The following is a 19,236-nucleotide window of genomic DNA, read 5'->3' as shown; positions in this document are numbered from 1 at the left end:
GGGGGCCAAGGAGTGGCGCTAGGCAGGGCTGCTAACTCTTCTGCAGCATGTGGGGAAGTCTTAGAGAAAGAAGAACTGACCTAGCCCAGATGTGAACACCAGGGGAGGGGTATTCATCTACCTTGTAGACTAGAGGAGATGGAATCCCCAAGACCCCAGCTCTTCCTTGGCTGCATCGCAGCAGCATCCCACACCACCAAGCTGAGAGGAGGGTTACTGGACCTCTCAGGCTTTCCAGAGAAGCTATAAATCTAGATGGTGATGCTCAATTTACTGATTTAGAAAAAAAAAGTACACTGTACAAGCCAAACAAAACATATGCGAGGGCCAGAATTAGCCTTGGGTTACTAAGTCACAATTCCAACTTAGGAAAAGACTCAATCCTTGTCTTTATGAAGAATATAGCCGGACTTTTATGAATTCAAATTCTAGAGTAGATAGACCTGGGTTCAAATCATGGATCTATTTATTTATTACTCATTATATATTATATTATGTATATTATATATTATATTATATAATATATATTATATATTACTATATACTATATTATATATTATTATATAATACATATTATATATTATTATATTATATATTATATATTATGTCTTATATATATATTATATCCCCGTCCACTGAAGATTCTTCAATCCCCACTTCTTACTCCATAAAATTGGATCTAAGGGTAGCACTTGTCGGCTCAAGATGTGCCTGGCACACGGGAAATGCTTATCAAGTAGAGCAACCACTGGCATTACTTTTATTAAGGACCTCAGTCTGGCATAAACACTTGCTACATCCAGATATACAGATGCTCAGAGGTTATTGAATACATGTGAGAGAAAGCCCTTAGCTTGGAGATAGTTTCACTCTGGAAAGAGAGATTAATCTTGGACATAAATATGAGTTTGTTGGCTAGACAACTGTGATTGACATCGGACACTTGGGAAACTGAGGCAGTCAGGCTTGTGAAGGAGCTGGGGGTATGTGATTCTCACTTAGAGGTAAAAGAAGAATGGTCTGAGGGAAGGCCAGGAGATAGATGATAAAATACTAATAAATGTGGCAAGGGCTCTGTGAGTATTCAGGGGAGTGGCAAATTTCCCTCTAGAGCGTCATGCAAGGCACAAGGCTGGAATGGTCATGGGAAAGCAGGTTATGGGGCACAGCCATGCCAAAGCATGAGTGTTTAATATGTTGGTGGAAGAATGGGGAAAAAAGGAAGTGAGCCAGTAGAAACCAGTGATCTGGGGTCAAGAACAAGGAAGGATGGGAACAGACCTGTGGACAGAGCCAACCTAGCACAAGGAGGGTCCCGGGGATGGGTAGGGACTTTACCAGGCCAAATCTGTAAAGTAATGGCATGTACAGTCAAATATGACCACAAGCAGAAACAAACTTCATTTAGAAGCAATTATTTTAATTATATCAACTTCCGTTCTGTGACCAGGGTATCAGTAAGGTGAAAGACAGCATGTAGCAGCCACCTCCAGGGGTCCACAGAGGTCTCTTTAATTTCTTTAATGACAAGAAAGACTTTCATTGTCAGTGTCAATAGTGGCAGTAGTATGGGATGCTATGGAAACAGGGCTTGCATTGAGACGGTTAGATGGTTTGGTACTCCTGTGTTACACAATCTCCCCATACTCTCGATGCCGTTATTTGTTGTCTGTGTGAGCTCTTCATCTTGATCACCACAGCACTTTGTCAGGAGTTCTGAAATGTTTCTCAGATAATTTGCTGTTTATTCTCCCATCTCTCCAGAGAGCCTACCCTCACCTTCCTTTTGGCTCTTCAGAGCACTCATCTATCTATGCTGGGGTTATTGATAGACCGGGCACGAACAAAGTTTGTAGAGTGTTGACTCATCTGTGCTGGCTGAGAGGGAATCCCATATCACAACAAAGGAGGGAGACACGGAGCACATCCTGAGGAACAATATTTCCAGGGAAGCTGCAAATCCACCAAAAGAACAAACTGTCTCCAGGCATCACAACAACATCCACTCACACTCCAAACAGGCCAAGTGCTGTTTATGCTGGAAGGCGCACTCGTTTTTTAAAAGTAGACCTGGCACACCTCCTCTAGGAAAGATTTCATTGGCTGGGATTCTGGTGACCTCTCTAAGGTGGGGTACTAAGACCGTCGTTCTGGAGTGCCCTGGGTTCCACTGAATGTCTCCCAAATGAGTCCCGCCAGTGAAGTCTCACTGTCATATATACTGTCATATGCCTTAGTGTAAAAGAACCCATGAATAATCACTTACACTCTCTGTCCAGATCATTACTGTAGACAGCTGTTGGAAGGGATCGTACACCGAAGTCCTGTTACTGCCATCGGAAAGGGTCACTTATCTTAAAAAGTGAGTAGTCAGGTGGTGGTGGCGCACACCTTTAATCCCAGCACTCAGGAGGCAGAGGCAGGTGGATCTCTTGAGTTTGAGGCCAGCCTGGTCTACAGAGAGAGTTCCAGGACAGCCAGAGCTACACAGAGAAATCTTGTCTCATAAAACAAAAGCAAAAACAAACAGCGAGTAAAATGTTCTCATGACCATATTGTTAGGCAAAAAAAAAAAAAAAAAGCAAATAAAAGCAATTGTGTGGTACCTGGCACTCCTAGGACTAGGAGTGCCCTGTAACGGTCACATAAGAGCACCCTGTGACTATGTAAGGAAGGGAAGGGAGCACTTTGTGACTGCACAGAAGGCAGAACCCTCTGACTGTACAGGAGGGAGCACCCTATGACTCTTTACAGAAGGGAGCACCCTGTAACGGCACAGACTGGAGCACTAACTATGACATGAGAAGGGAATCGAGACCTCCTCCTTCACCCTCAGAAGAGTTCTGTTCTCTTCCTGTGTCAGGATGACCCCCTGCATCTGAATTCTCCTAGTCCTTTCCCTTTCCCCGTCCAAAACAGATGCTGGTGACAGCTGGGGAATGCATAGCAATAAAGAGTTATTGGACAATGGTCAGAGCCAGCCAAAGTGTGACTAGGCTGCCTTTTGGTGGCAAGTTGCCTGTCACCAGAGGCAACCAAACACGAGCCCAACACCTCTCAGCAGGGAGAACAGGAGGATTCCACCCAAGTTTCTCCAGGACTTAGGAGCAAAGACACAAAGACATACCTATTAGACCTTTTCTTTCTTCTAGATCCTTCTATTAAAATGTATCTGGCCCATAGATTACACCCTGGATATGAACTAATCATTTTTTAATAAGGACATGTGATTCATTGGTGTGAGGGTTTAGGTTCAGATAAATCTGTCTTCCCTTCCCTCAGTATTCATGGGTTCTTTTCTAATCAAGCCATGGTTCAAGAACCTTGAATTTAATACAGATTCTGAGGAAATGTCACAGGTGGCCAGGAACATCTCTGGTGGCACTTTGGAGGGATAACTTCTGGAGCTCAAAATTCCCAACTTCCCCAATTTCTAGAGCCCGAACAATTGGCCTCAGAGGTTTCCAGGAGATCTGAATTTTTAGACAACTTGGACATCCTGAAATCAAATGCAGATGAGGTCTTAAGAACTGGAAGAGGTCTCAGAGGGTAGCTAACAACTTTGAGAATTCCCAGAAGTCCCCCAGAAGTGACAGCTCCCAATCAGGGAGCTCAGGAGAGAAAAGACAGAAAAGGGAACAAGCTCAGAGGGGCCAGGGGCCTCAGGGTCTCCCTGTTACCTGTAGGATGCCCCCATCATGGCCCTGGTGGGAGGATGATCCTCATGTCTCAGGCCCTGTGCATTGTTTTGCCCCACCAGCACCCACTCCATGCTCATTATGGCCTGCACCTCTGGCTCCTCAGCTCCTCCTGAGCTGTTGGCCAACCTTGTACCTAGATCACCGCCCAGTCTCCTCTCTCTTCCCCTCTGTTGTGAACACAGGATGGGACCTGAGGAGGTCACAGCTCGGGCAAAGAGGGAGGGGCAGGACCAGCTCAAAGCTGCAGGGAGTAAATCAAACTGCTCTCTTCCTTGGGCTGTCTGACTGGCCTTGCAAGCCTTTCCAATCAGGGAGTCTAAAGTTACCATATTGACAGCATCTGCAGCCAAGCCCAGCTCTAAAGGAGATGAATAGCAGTGACGCAGGAGCCCAGTGGAGGTAAGTGGTTGGGCTGGGCTGGGGGGAGGAGAAGGGGGAGTCCCAGAGGAAAAGGACAATCTCAGCAGGGGTTCTGGGCACTAGAGAAGTGGGGGCAAGACGGGAAGCAGGCCAGCAGCCTCCTAGACCAAGAGAAGCAAGGAGGAGAGAGAAAAACGCGTCTGGCTTCAGAGAGTTCTTAAAAAGCTGTTCCAGGCTTTTTCTGTCTCCAGGAGGTTTCACTGAGCCTCCAAAGCAGGACCCCTAAAAGTTGAGTTTCCATGTGTACATAGTGGTGGGGTCTCCATTGGGTTTTGCTTTGGATTCGTTTAGTAAAGTGACTGCATCTTGTATGTCCCCTTCCTAAGTAGTCTTGACCAGCCCATGAAGAAATGGAAAAGGACTCCATTGATAATAATGGCCTGGAGGTCAGAGTGATTTAGCTGTGGACAATGAGACCAGGGAGGCCGAGGAGTGTTCGATGTCGGGGTGTCTCAATATGCTTTGCTCGGGCCTGGCCTGTTCTTTCTTAGGGAGGAAGGATACCTTGGAAAAGTACACAAGACAGATGACCCTGTCCCTCAGAGAGCATCAGCTAGAAGGGACCTATGTATTCCAAGGAGGAGGAAGACTAGAGGACCAGGCTGCGTCCCCTCCCTTCATGATTCACTACAGATACGTGCATTCCGAGCTCTGTGGAGTGAGTGGGTACCTAGCCCATCTAACTCTCCCCACTTGAGCTAAAGCGTCTTCACAGCGATAGGTTTTCTGTACCGTCTTCTCTATAAGTTTTCATGCCATTTTTCTGTCTACTTCAGCGACTACAGTAAATGCAGACATCATTGTGACAAGAAGGAAGGCAGATGGGGATATCCCTAGAGATGGTCTGGATGTGGCAGGGGTTTCTGAGGAAGGGGGCTAGCCTAAGGAGAGACCTAGATCAGCATTAACATGAGGACTAACCCCAGCATCTAAAACTCTGAAACCTGGACCCAGACCTCTATATATGGGCTGTTCACCTATCTAGTCCATGAGTGCTGTTCTTGGTAAGAGGTAGTAAGAGACAGGAGCTAATGGTGTGGTCAAGCTAAGGCCTTCCCTACATAGGTAGGACATTCAGCACTCATCCACATCTAGAAATGGTAGGTGACGTAAGTAAGTCCTGATGGACACAGCTCGCTTGTCTCATGGCCCAGTATCCCTAAGTGCTCCCCAGTAAGAGTAACCTGCTAAGAACTGGGCAGACTGCTTACCCAGAGTGACAGCTCCTATACCCACTGACCTTTGCCCTGACCTGTTGTCAACAGTAGCTGGAAGTCCTCCTTTTTCCTCCTCCTACCTCTTAGATCTCTCCCTCTGTCTCCTCCCCAGCGTCTTTTGCTGCTGCCGCATCAAATGGTGTCTTCTCTAGGTTTGGGCTTCTGTTTGCTCTTTCAGATATGTTTGTTCTGCTTGAGTGACCTTATTACTCTGCTGGCTTCACTTACCACCCATGCTCTACGATCTCAGGCCCAGCCATCTTCCTGAATTTCCCACATGTATTTCCAAATGCCTACAGGACACTTCGAGCTGGGCATTGTGTGGTTCTCTCCAATCACACATGTCTAAAGCATATTGGTTATCATGACCCTGCCTCCTATGACAATCGCCTCACATGTTCCTCCCCTGTCTCTTTTATGTCAGTTGACAAAATTGCTATCCCACAGATACCCAAATGGAAAACTTAAAACCACTCTTGATCTTCCCTCTCTCACTGACATCTGCCCTTTCCATCTGTGCCAACATCAACCTGAATGTGACACACACACACACACACACACACACACACACACACACACACACACACCGGCTATGGCAGATTCCCTCTGGGATCTGGCCACTCTTGGTTCTCTCTCTACTCTACAAATGGGAGACAACTGTTCAAACACAGTAGCTGTTTGTGCTAGTCTTTGTGTTCAGAACTGGTATGGGTGGGGTGTTTGGTGTTTTATCTGTGAACTGGATGTGTGCCTAGCTAGTGCTCACAGAAGCCAGAAGAGGGAGTTGGATTCCATGGAACTGGAGTTACAGGCCCATGTAAGCTACCTTGTGGGTACTAAGACTCAAACTCGAGTCATCTTGTAAAACAGACAGTGCTCTTAACCTCTGAGCCATCTCTCCAGCTCCACAGACAGTTTCATGACCTCAGACCCGCTCTAGAACCACGGATGACCTTTGAATTTCTGATTATCTTGCTTCTATCTCCACCCCAAACCCGGGGGTTATATGTGTGCTTGCACCACACATGGTTTCTGCCGAGCTGGGAATTCAACACAGGTCCTCATACGTGCTAGGCAAGCACTCTACCTACTAAGCCACATGAGCCCTTTCCTTGCAATCCTTTTTTATATTCCATATTCCACTTCATGTTGAACCCCAAGCCTATCTAAATAACAAATGGATAATTGATATTTTGGAAATCAATGTGGGGTCCTTAAAGGAGAATAAAGACCTTAGGGATGACCCCTTCTGTCCTCATGTTTACTCTGGTGGCTCCTCTTCTCAAATCTCCAGTGTTTCTCACACTGTTTCTGCCCCAGGTGTCTCCTGTCCAGATACATAGACAAGACACCAAGGGCAAGGGCATTCTGGTTCCATTCCAAGACAATGACTGGCACACAGTAGGGCCCTGAAACAGGCCAGCTGACTGTCAGGGGCATGAGGCAAGGGGAAGTGGCCGTTTGCTGCTACCATATCCAGTGGCCAAGCTGTTTGGATGGAAAAGGGCTTCACTGACAAGTGTGGAGCTGGACGCACACACCTCTTGCTCAAGAAAAACAGCTTTGTCCCCGTGTCTTGCCCTTTAAAATACCCCATGTACAGCCAAAGAAGAGAACCAAGAGCCAGACACATGCCCGTGGGATCTGATGGTCAATGGTCTGCTCTTATCATCCTGAGCAGAAAGTCAGCGGGCTAGAGCCAGTCCTAAGACTTGGCTTCTCCTTTCAAATGATCTGTGCAGACCCAATTCTATTTCTATCCCAACAACAAGGTATTTATTTCTTTTTCAAGGATCTCAAGTGAAGCCTAGCTTCTCAGTTGTTCCCACATCCCGTTCCTGGAATTCCCTAATTTCTATTCCCTGAGACAAGAATAATTGAATACAGGGCTTTGTTGGTCTTTGGCAAAGCACTTAGAATCGCTGCTGGCTTTGGCAGGATGGGGGCAAGGTGGACAGGTAACCAACCGTAAGAAATTCCAATAAAAATTCTGAGTAAAGGTACGCTTCAAATTAAGAGTTAGATTTTGTGTGTATGAGAGAGAGTTGTTTCAGGCTAGGTGCCTGCTCTCGGAACGTTCTGGGCATGTGCCAGTGTGCTTGGCGTCCCCTGTCATTGTTGACTCTTGCAAATTTCACACATGCTCACCTCATCTTCCTTTCTTTTTACAATCTCCCCAGAAAGCACCCCACCTCTGACCTGAGCATTTCATTAGTCCTCCCTCCTTAGAGGCCATTTGGGATTTTTCTTGACAGTCGTTTTATTCACTCTGGCTCAGACCTGCCAGCCCAGCTTTTCTCAGCCAAGCCTCCAAAGGAAACATGATCTGCTTGCTGCGTCAGATCACTTGGAAATAGATACGACTGGCTTGGAGTCACTCCACGCAGGGCTGTAAAATTGCTCTCCTCCTTCTAAGTGGGTTGGGTCAAGCCCAAGCTGAGGCAAGAGGTTTCCAAGGAACACGGAGCACAGGCTGTAGTAAGTGGCAGTGATGGAGACAGTGGCTCGCTCACTTTGGAGTCAGTATTAACCTTCCATTGTGAAGGGTGACCTTCATGGTCAAGCACAAGCAAGACACTGGGGTCTTTGCTGGGGTGCCTGAATCATTTTACAAGGGTGATGAGGATTCAGGCTTGCTGTGAATCTCTTCATTCAAGCCAAGTTCTAGTGTAAAGTTTTGCTATTTCCAAGAAGGTTAGTCGATTTGATTTCAAGATGTATGTGTCTTGTGCAAAGTTTGTTAAGGTATCTACTCTTCTATTGGGCCACACTAACAAATACCATCAAAGTTCTGATACTCTTTCCAAGGTTTCCTTGGAATTCCAAATAGGATTAAAATACTGCTTGGCTCCTCTTTTCTTGTTCATTTTAAATTGTATTTTATATGTCTGGATGGTTTGCCTGCATGTATGTACACCATGTACACAGAATAAGAAGGCCAGAAGACAGCATTGGATGCCCCCAGGAACTAGAATTATAGGCGTTGTGAGCCATGATGTAGGTGCTGGAACTTAAATCCAGCCCTCTGGAAGAACAACAAGTTCTCTTAACTGAAGAGCCGTTTCCAGCCCCTGGCTTCCTTTCTCACTGCTGTTTCATTCTGATGCCTGGGAGTCAGCCTGGTCTAATGAGTAGGGCTCTTAGGTGGGAGTCCCAGGTCTCAGCAATGCCAATCAAAGCAAGTCCTTTAATGTGCGTCAATTGCCTCATCTATGAAATGTGATTTGTGCTAAGTGCTTTGACCATCACAGAGCACTGTATAAAGACAGGGAAGGGTTGCTCTCAGCTGTAGCTATGGGATTGAAAACAAGGTTTTCTGGGGGTTTTATGGAAGCTGTGAGTTAAAACATGACAGGCAGACAAACATGACAGGCCAGAAGGCAGGACGATGACTATCCCATTAGAAACACGCTGCAAACTCTCTAAGCTCATCTGTCAGGATTTTCATATAACCTTTCATTTTAAACAATAGAATTAAGTTACTAAATCTCATGCCTGGTAAAATAATTTGCCCCTGCCCCCTTTTTTTCCTGCCAGGGACACAGAAACAATTCTCGTTGCTTAATTATTTTCTGGAATGATAAGGCACTCACTGACAGATCGAAGAAATGATTCCATCTGAGTCTATCCTGGTAAAGCAAGGTATTGGGGTTACAAGAGCACATGAAGTGGCCTCCATGCAAAGGGGAGGACTTTAAGTAGGGATGTAAAGTGGGAGGCATGCGAAGCGGGGAATTGGGAGCAGAGGAAAGGGGTAGACAGAATCTCTGGGATTGGTCTGGTTATCTGTCCCTTCTCCTAGTGAATCTTTAACGGCCTCATTCCTGTTTCTATAGACCTTGCTACCATTATATCTGCTCTGAAATGTGTGACAGTCTCGCCAAGGCCTGAGGAAGCTGTTTCTCTGCGGCTGTTTTGGTATTCAACCACTTGCCTTTGCCAAACAGCTTCTCAGTCCTAGAGATCTGGGGAGATCTAAGAGCAAAAGTCCTTAACTTCAAGACCAGCCCCTCGGGAGGTCTGAGCTTATAAATAGCTAACCATGGAGAAGGAGGCAGAGGGGAGCAGAAGAGTCACAATGGAGCAGTGGTTGGCAGAATGTGGTCCTAGGGCCAAACCCAGCTCCTGTTCTACTTCTGTAATGTGAGTTTGATTAGAACCAAGCTCATTTGTCTGCATGCTGGCAATGGCTGTTTTTGTACTACAGTGGCAGAACTGAGTAGCCGTGACAGAGACAGTGAGTGTCATGACTCAACTTGATTGCCAGGTTGGCTGAAAGGGCTTAAGAAATTAGTAAAGGGAACTTCAGGGTACTTCCCTCTGCAAGGATGATCCAGAGAACAGTAGATAAGGAGACAGACTTGCTATGACTGTGGTGACGCCATCTCAGCTGGGTGGATGCTCACACAGAATTAAAATAGGAAAAGACTCAGGAGGCAGAATTAAGAACATTATCTTGGGTTTGAGGCCAGTCTACTCTGCACTGTGAGTTCCAGCCAGGGAATCATAACAAGATCCTGTCTCAATAAAAACAAAACCAGGGTCTGTCACCGTGACTTACACTCTAATCCCAGCCATTGGGAGGCAGAGGCAGGAGGATCTCTGCAAGTTCTAGGTCAGCCTGATCTAGACAGTGAGTTCTAGGTCAGCTAAACAAGACCCTGTTTCAAAAAAACAAAGCAAAATAAAACAAAATAAAAGACAAATGTGAGATAGGGGCAGGGAAGGTAACCCTGTCTCAGCTTCCTGGCTGCCTTGAGGCAAGCTGCTATTCATTGTCCTGCCTTCTATGCCAGGATGGATTGAAACTCTGAAAACTATGAACAAAATAAATGTCTCCTCCCTTAAATTGTCCGGGTCATGATTTTGTCACAGTAACATGAAGTCTGACTAACACAGACAGCCTGACTCTCAAAGCTTAAAATATTTGCTTTCTCATCTTTTAAAGAACACATTTGTTGAGCTCTGACTTAAGGGAAACAAGTCTTACAAAAGTTTAATTTGGATTAAAGTAGGACCAGGAGAAACACAGCCCAGTTTACTGGAATAGTGAACACAAAGAGACAGAGGCAGTAGAGGATCTTTTATAATAAGACAAGCAATGAGCTGTCTTCTTATCTGTGGACATGGCTGAAATGTTGGTGGCCGTAGTGATGTTCAACCTCTTTGTGACTTCAAGATCTATAAGAGGTATCTCAAGACATTTTCTTCCATTCACAAGACTATATGAGGTCAAGACAGAAGCAGGGTTTTCAACCCATGCCCTTCCAAAAGGATGGTGAAGTTCAGGTTGCACATTCCAAGAGTCAACAGGTTAGCAAAATAACTCGGGTTCCCAGAAAGCAATACAACATCTACCTTGAACAAGGACAGCAGAGAAAGGTTCATAGCACCGAGGGTGATGACAGTCACCCCAGCAAAGTAGTCATCACTAGTTTAAAACTGGAGAAAGACCACAAAAAGACACATGAGTGGAAAGACATGTCTTGACTGGTAGGAATGGAAAAGGGCAAAACATAAGAAGAAGAAAGACACAAGAAGATACAAGATTAAAGTAACCGTATACACAATTTCCATTTGAAACTGCTAACATTAAACAGAAGAAACAACAGGAAGTTGAACGTGGTCAAGAGGAACGACTGGAGATGAGGATGAAGGATGGGCTGTGGCTGAGCAGGGAAGCTTCCTTTAAATCGACACTAACATGTTAGAAATCCATCTGTGGAGCAGGGCATCTTCTTCCCCATTGGTCATTTCTTTCTCACCCAAGAAATGTGTATGTGACCTCCAGTATATAGATATATAAAAGTTATATATAACTTTTGAGTAAAACTGCTGACACGGTGGTGTACTCAGACTCTCGTACTGGGGAGGCAGAAGCAGAGAAATCCCTGGGGCTTGCCAGCCAGCTGCTTTAGCCCAATTTGTGAGCTCCAGACCAATGAAGACTTGGTCTCAAGGGAGATAGATAGTATTCTTTTTTTTTTTTTTTTTTTTTTTTTTTGGTTTTTCAAGACAGGGTTTCTCTGTGTGTCCCTGGCTGTCCTGGAATTCACTCTGTAGACCAGGCTGGCCTCGAACTCAGAAATCCGCCTGCCTGTATTCTTGAGGCTATCTGAAGTGGTCCTTGGGCTTTCCTTTGCATGCATACAGGCATGCACACATAAACACAAATACACACATTTTAAAATTCTCTGATAGACATGTAATTTTACATTTATTAGAAATTATATCACATTGCATATTAATGATATGGACATACCTATTTACATAGACATTAAATTTTAGCTGAATATTTGATACTGCAGGACATATAACATTTTGAACATATTTCATAGTTGATTAATTTGGTTTTATGGTTGCCAATACTGAGAATGCCACTTTACATACATACATACACCCATACACACACACACACATATACATACACACACACACACACACACATATGAAATGCAAAATTCTAGATGCTCATTCAGGATCACCTTAGAAATTATTGGAAATTCTAATCCAACCCAAAATTCATTTAACAGTTAAAAAAATGAAACTCAAGGCATCAACTCAAAACAGCAATTAAAAAAAATTAAACATCCTTACAGGACTGAAGGATGATGGTAGAAAATATATACAAGACATTGTCTTCTGTAATGAAACCATTATGTTTACATGAGCAGAACACAATATGTATAGTGAGACACTATAGTTCATTTCAAAAAATATTTTGTAAAGATTTATTTATTTTATATATAAGTACACTGTAGCTGTCTTCAGACACACCAGAAGAGGGGATCCCATCTCATTACAGATGGTTATGAGCCACCATGTGGTTGTTGGGATTTGAACTCAGGACCTTCAGAAGAGCACTCAGTGCTCTTAACAGCTGAGCCATCTCTCCAGCCCGACACTATAGTTCATTGCACACTCCTGCATGTGAGCTGGGGTGCTTCACTCATTGGCATTGGGCGGCCTGGTGGCACGCATGGGGCAAAGTGAGCATGCGTGTGTTCAGACGAAGGCTGCAGTGAACTGGAGCAAGGGGAGCACTTCCAGAGGCCCTTTGGATTTATGATGTCTTTTTAAGGACTTACTCTCTTTTCAATTACATGTATTATGTGTGTCTGGGTGTGGCTATGTGCTTGCAAGTGCCAGTATCCACAGAGGCATCAGATGGATCCCCTGGAGCTGGAGTTACGGAAGGTTGTGAGCTGCCCAATGTGAGTGTTGAGAACAGAGCTCTGGTCCCCTGCCAGAGCAGTTTAGACAGCTGCAAAGAAAAAGTGTGGAGACCGAGTCTATAGACAACACAGAACCAGTGTAGATCCAGGAGACTAGAGAGACATGCCACCACAACCACTGCCAGCCATGTTTAAGTGCTTGGAGTTCTTGGAACAGAATCACAAATACCAAGAGCTGTCATTCCAAATCCCACTCTGCATTCTCTCTCTTCTTTGGGACAAGGCCTCAATATTTGCACTGCTCTCAGAGCTTTGCAGGCAGGGAGTAGAGTGGTAGGTGACATTCAAATTCAGGGATGAGAAAATCCATCCCAGGAATGCCGCATCCCATCTTGACTTTCCCACTGATCTACACGAGTCCTCAAAGCAATGGTGTATGCTTTTAGCAAGGAGGGACAGGGTTCCCACTGGTATGCAAGACCCCTGGTAACACAGGATGGAGCTGGGAATGGAAAAAGAAGCACTGAAGGCCCAGAACTCAGCTCTCAGCACCTTACCCCACCTCGGTCAGACCCGAATTGTCCTCACTCGGTCAGAAACCCCCAGTTGTCCCAAATTCCAATTTTACACCTGCCTTCCAGGTTGCAGGAGGGACATGGAATTATTGCAGCCACAGAGAGACCCTGTTGGGCTTAGTTGAGGCTGATGGCTTAGCACGTTCTCAGAACACCCGGTTGTATAGAATACGGCTTCTGAGGAGAAGGCAGATACTACTTCTCTTTGGAAAGGAGCTGGGCGTGCCATTTATCTGTTTCATCTCTTTATTTAGACATCCATTCAGTGCCATGGAGAACCCATCATCTATGTTCTTCCAAGTTTTCAAAGGAAGGGACTGGGTGTAGTGGATGCACCTGTAATCCTAGCACTCAGGAGTGTTCTTGGCCAGCCTGGGCTATATAGCAAGACCTTGTACCTAAACAGCAGAAGCAGCTAGCCTGAATTAAGCAGGAGAAGAATCTGCATAATTTACATGGGGTAAAGCTGAGAGCCCCCAAAGGATGCACAGGCTGTGGTCTGGAGCCCAGGCCCAAGATCCTGGTCCCATCAAAGAATGGTTCTCCTTTTGAGCTCTGAGAAAGAGCACAGGCTCTTCTTTTCTGCCTATCTCTTTGAAGAACATGGGAGGGGGGAAAATGAAAACAAAAACAAATGACAGCGACCACAATCACTTTTTACGACCACAGATGGAGTCGGGAGAGGAAAGCACGCTCTGCCTGGCTTTCACAATCCCACATCATCTGGCCTCACTCTCGGATGGAATCTTATTCCCCGCATGGAGTCTTCATTCCGACCACGTCTGTTTCCTGCTCTCAAACACGCCACCCGAATCCACTCTTTGCTCTTGGTTGAAATTCTCCCCAGCCTTGGCTCTCACAAGCCTGCATCGGTTTACAAAGTGTCCTTCACTGCCACCACCTCCTCCTCCCACTCCAACTTCCTCCTCTAGAGAGTGGCGCAGTGAGTTAGAACTCCCTGGTATGCGTCTGTGTTTCGGGGCTCCTTCATTGACTTTTTGGGAGGACATGCTGTCACGGATTTCCACAGAAGTAAACAAATGAGCGATCAGATTGGAGAATAAATATCTCATGTTTCCATATGACGTGTGTGATCTTGGAAGGACAGCAAGAGGATCAAGCTGAGGGAGCAGGGATCCATTACTGGCTGTTCTGCCTCCCGGGAGCCAGGGGTTATCCCAACGAGCTGGCTCCGTTCCAGTTCTGGAAAGTTTTGTTCTGTTTCGTTTTTTGTGACGCTGGGGATTGAACTCGGGGCTTTTGTGCATGGTGGGCAAATGCTCTGCGCAGAGCTCAAGTTCTGACAAGCCCCCCAGTGCTGAGATTCTGTCTGTAGAGGCTCGGACTCTTGGACCTCAAATGAGATGTAAGAGGCTCAGAATTCTGTTTGAGTTGGTAACTTGAATCCACTAAACCTTTTATTGAGAGAGAGAGTGAGAGACAGAGAGAGAGAGAGAGAGAGAGAGAGCTAAAAGAGAACTGATGAGATTGTTCAGCGGGTAAAGGCATTTTGCCAAGAAGCCTGATGCCCTGAATTTGATCCCTGGAACCCACAGGATGGAAGGAAAGACTTCTGCAAGTTGTTCACTGACCTATGCATGTACATTGTGAAATTATATACATACACAGATGCGTGCTAGTACACACAGACTGAAAGATACACACACACACACACACACACACACACACACACACACATCTTTAAAATTTTAAAAAGAGGAAAGATAAATGCCCACGGTAGGATTCGTAGGATTCACTCATGGCTGGAAGCATTTTTGTAGAGGCAGAGCCTAGTCAGCTTTACCCAGTGGATTCTCTCTGTCAGTGATACTTTGGTACAGCTGCTGGCAACAGATGCCAGCACGGAAGACACATCCCGTCTATGTATCACAGGGCCTAAGGGAAGTACCAACAAGAACTCGGTGCCCGCATGCTTCTTATTGCAGTGGTAAAAAGCACCAGGCCTCCGGGGCTTAGTCAACAGCAGTGTGGAGGATATGGGACTCCCGTTAAACACATGGACCACAGTTTAACATCTTTTCGCCCAGAGGGGGGAAAAGGTCCTTCTTTCTCACTCCTTCCGTCAAATTAAAACAATGGAAATGGGTTCTCATTATCCCGATGATTAAGTCCCATTCAGCCAGCTGACAGCACCCAAAGAATGATTTTCCTGTGTTGCACAGTGCGCTGCCCTCCATGGCCCCATTCATAGGCTGCTGTGTGCATTTAATCACCCTGGGCCAAGCCCAGCTAATGAAATGCTGGGGCCTTGCCCTGCCCTGACCCTGCTGCTATTTCTATCTGAGCTCAGCACGTCCTTTGCTTGACAGTTGCAACGGAACAAGCATATTTTTCTCTCCCATCTACATAGTGTAAAGAGCCTATTTTGGCAGCCTGTGGGGCTGGGGACCCCGCTGGAAAGCCAGTGAACGCCCCTGGAGGTTAGCGTGTAAAGCTGTTTTCCAGACCGAGAGGAGGAGGGGGTGGGGTGCTGGGGACTGGGCCTGTGGAGGAAGGACTGAGGGTTCTTTGGGGGGGGGGGCAGAAAGGGAAGATGAGCCTAGAAGTAAATGGCCGTGCACTGGGGAGAGCTGATCTAGCCTGACGCAAATCTAAACAAAAGCTCTTTGTTGGTTATCAAAAATCTGCCTCCCTCACTGGGGTCAGAGCGAGGAATCCATAAGGCCTGGTTTCCAGTTCACGTGGTTCTGTGAAAGGAGAGGACCCCTGCAGCGAGGCTGCTCTCTTGAAATTCTTAGCTGTTGTTTTAATGAGTCCCCAAGACTCAGAAGTTAGGGACTGAGTTGCCAAAATTACAGGCATTTAGCCCATCCTGAAGTTTTAAGAACTTACACTGGGCTGATGGGAAAACCAGCTGCCAACTTTCTTTGAGGCGTGTCGGGAAGAAGAGGTGGGAACCAGGTGTTTAATGTGGCAGCCCAGTGGCTTTATATGGAAGGGACATATCTAAATGGAGGTCTTAAATCAGGGGTGACACACTCAAACGCCCTAGTGGCCAGAGAGGCCAGAGGTCACCAAAATGAGTGAAGGGAGACAGGTGGGAACTGTGACCAATTAGGAGACAGCCCACTCTTGGTATTTGCTGCTCGACTCCAGCCTTTCTGCACGTGCATAGGTAGGCTTGGCACTGCGGGATTCATTGGGACTCACAGACTCGTCCTTCCCCTCCTTATATAAAACTATCCTGTTGGAGACTAATTCAAGATGTAGAGCAAGAAAAGCAATGTGCCAACCAAACTTACCCTTAACATTTTTCAGGGCCTGGGGGAAAAGGACAAAGGGAAGTCTGCGTATTGTGTGTTCAAATACTTAATAGATGTAAAACAAGTTCGTGAACTGTTAAGCAAAGAAGGTTCTGTCTGTCTACCATGGGGGCGGGGGAATGCCTTCCTACAACCTGGAAGGAAGGCGGGTGTGAAATTAGAGTTTGGGACAACTGGGGGTTTCTGACCCAGTGAGGCAATTCGGGTCTGACCGAGGTGGGGTAGTGTGCTGAGAGTTCTGGGCCTTCAGTGATTCTTTTTCCATTCCCAGCTCCATCCTGTGTTACCAGGGGTCTTGTATACCAGTGGGAACCCTGTCCACAGATCTAGTTCTGTCTGTCCCTTTGCACCTGTAAGTAGCCACTCTTGGCTTGGGGCCATATGCAGAGAAGTGCAGGCTGCCCTGAAAGGAACTTACAAATGGACTTGGTTACATCCGAGAGGACTCTGGAGTGTTCAGGAGGAACTTGTTCTCAGTGAGGTGTTTGTTTCTCTCTGGTTCATGGCACTGGAAAGCACCATGGTGAGAGGTCTTTTAAGGTTGGGTCTCAAGTAGCTAAGCTCTAAGTAAGTATTGGTCCCAACTTGAAGAGATCTCTAATTTTCCTCGTTAAATGCCTAGAAGCCATGGTGTCGTGACCTTGCTTGGCCTGGTGTTACGATTAAGCTGCGCAATCTTGGGTAAAGTGCAGGAGTTTGGGTGAACAAATTTCTACCTGATAACATGGGATGACATGGTGCTTTCGTCAACCAGTTCAGTAAATACCTTGAAAAATATTGGCAGAGAAATAGAGGACCTCCAAGAAAACAACTGCTGGGCATATTTATCAAAGGATCTAAGTACAAAGAGTGCGCTGAAACTATCTCCACATAGCCTTTTATTAATCCCAGGTATGGGCCAAGTCTGGAAGAACTGCAATGGCCTGTCCTTCCTCCCTCCCTCCCTCCCTCCATCCTTTCCTCCCTCCCTCCCTTCCTCCCTCCTTCTCTCCCTTCCTGCGGTGGTAGCTTGAATACGAATGGCCCCATAGATTCATGTGTTTGAATACTCAGCCTATAGGGAGTGGCTCTTTTAGGAGGTGTGGCCTTGTTTGAAGAAGTGTGTCACTGTTGGGGTGGACTTTGAGGGCTTCTATGCCCAAGCTATGCCTAATGGGGCAGTCTTTTCCTGCTGCTTTTAGTTCACGACATAGAATTCTAGCATCTTCTCCAGCACCATGTCTGCCTGCATGCCACCATGTTTCGCAACCATATTGATAAATGGACTAAGTCCCTGAAACTATAAGCTAGTCTCAATTAAGTGTTTTTTTTATAAGAGTTGCCATGGTCATGGTGTCTCTTCATAGCAATAAAACCCAAACCAAGAAACTCCCTTTCTTCTTTCCTGGTGCTGGGGATTGAGTCTAGGGTGTTGCCCTTGGTATGTGGGCACTCTATTACTAAGCTATATTTCCACTCCCAACAATATCTTTCATGGGAGATTTTGCCTATCTTCCACTCGTTTCTTAGGCTAGATCCTCTCTTGCACTGGCAGAACCAAATCTCAGATCTAGGGCTGGGGAGATGGCTCAGTTGGTAAAGTGCTTGCTGCTCAAACATGAGACTCTGAATTAAGATCCCCATCACCCTCTAAAACCTCAGCTGTGGTGGTCTATAATCCACATCTATAATCCCAGCACTGGGGAGGGCAGAGACAGAGTCAAGCAGATTCAGGGGGCTCCATAGCCTACCAAGGCAACCAAAATGGTGAGGTTGGGTTCAGTGAGTGAGTCTACCTCAAAAAAATAAATAAATAAAATAAAGATAGAAGCTGGATGTAGTAGCACACTGGCTTCCATATGCATACACATACATATCACACACACACACACACACACACACACACACACACACACACACACAAGGGGGGTGAGCAAGCACTGTATCCCTACAGACTTCTGAGATTTGTGCTTCTTTTCCACAGGTACTATATCCTATCCTATAATGAACATCAAGAAAGGATCTAGGCTATGATTGTGACATTGTAGAAAGGTTAGGCCTCAGTTCTAAATGAATGAAGGTCAATGGGCAAGTAGCTACAAGGGGGTGGGGGGTTGGGGGTGGGGATGGGGGAATCTATTTAAAAGAAAAAGGAAATACTGGAACTTTCCATAAGGGTCTAAGCCAATGACACAGTAAAGACTTACAGAAGGTTAACCCCTCACCACAGAGGAAGAGCACCTTCCTCTACCTGGAACCCTGGTGTGAAACTAAATGTTAGAGTTGCTTCCAAGGTGTGTGGGACTATCCTACCTAAGCATGCTGGCCCAATACACAGAGGTATCCTTTGAGTTATAGCAATCTAGGCCTGACTCTAAAAGTGAAGTTGCAGAGAGAATGAAAAAAAAAAGTATTAAATATTGTGGAGGATTTTTTTTTAACTCTGATTTTTACATGTATGCTTGTGTAAAAGTTACTTCTATTCTTCTGATGTAATTGTCATCTCTGAGACTTTCTGCCTCCATCTGTTAACCTATCCCTGGTCCCGGAAGCTTCCAGCCTCTGTACAATCTTATCTAGGCCTAGAATGTTTTCTTCCTCTGAGACTTCCTGCTGAATAAGCTTACCCTGTCTTGTTCTATCTGATCTCTAGCTGGCTGGTTTAATTCAGCTGTTCTGGCTCAAATTCCTCTTCAAGCTGACTGATTCAATCTGGCTTCTTTCAGTTTCTTACTGAATTGCTTTGCTTGGCCTCATACTAACTTTGGTAATTTGTTCTAATCTTCTGGCTCCTCATTCTCTGGTTTGTTCTGTCTTTACCTGTGTCTAGTTTGTTCTATCTTCAACCTCTCTGTGTCTCCTGGTAAAACTGATCCCCATTCCCT

At 45.8% G+C, this 19,236-nt stretch overlaps 2 long non-coding RNA genes across 4 annotated transcripts in view; both read right to left on the bottom strand.

Annotated features, from left to right (window-relative positions):
• The window catches only part of Gm46361, a 31,061-nt gene that overhangs the window by 9,483 nt on the left and 2,342 nt on the right, over positions 1-19,236 (bottom strand). Inside the window, exons 1-2 of one of the 3 annotated variants that reach the window (XR_001780642.1) lie at positions 3,681-3,870; positions 3,197-3,499 (exon numbers count right to left, since the gene is read on the bottom strand). The exons of 1 other annotated variant lie outside the window; for it this stretch is intronic. This is a non-coding gene — a long non-coding RNA (predicted gene, 46361). Of the gene's footprint in view, positions 1-3,196; positions 3,500-3,680; positions 3,871-19,236 lie in introns of those variants that run through there. One more of the 3 variants, XR_001780640.1, reaches the window with a different exon arrangement.
• Gm46362 lies at positions 1,400-2,447 on the bottom strand. The gene is made up of 2 exons (XR_001780643.1): positions 2,267-2,447; positions 1,400-1,953 (listed from the first exon to the last, which is right to left on the bottom strand). It is a non-coding gene; the product is annotated as a predicted gene, 46362 (long non-coding RNA).

This window comes from Mus musculus, chromosome 12 (assembly GCF_000001635.26).
Source record: "Mus musculus strain C57BL/6J chromosome 12, GRCm38.p6 C57BL/6J".
Taxonomy (NCBI): Eukaryota; Metazoa; Chordata; class Mammalia; order Rodentia; family Muridae; genus Mus; species Mus musculus.
Note: the sequence above shows the minus strand (reverse complement) of the source record. Positions and strands in the feature narration are given on the sequence as shown.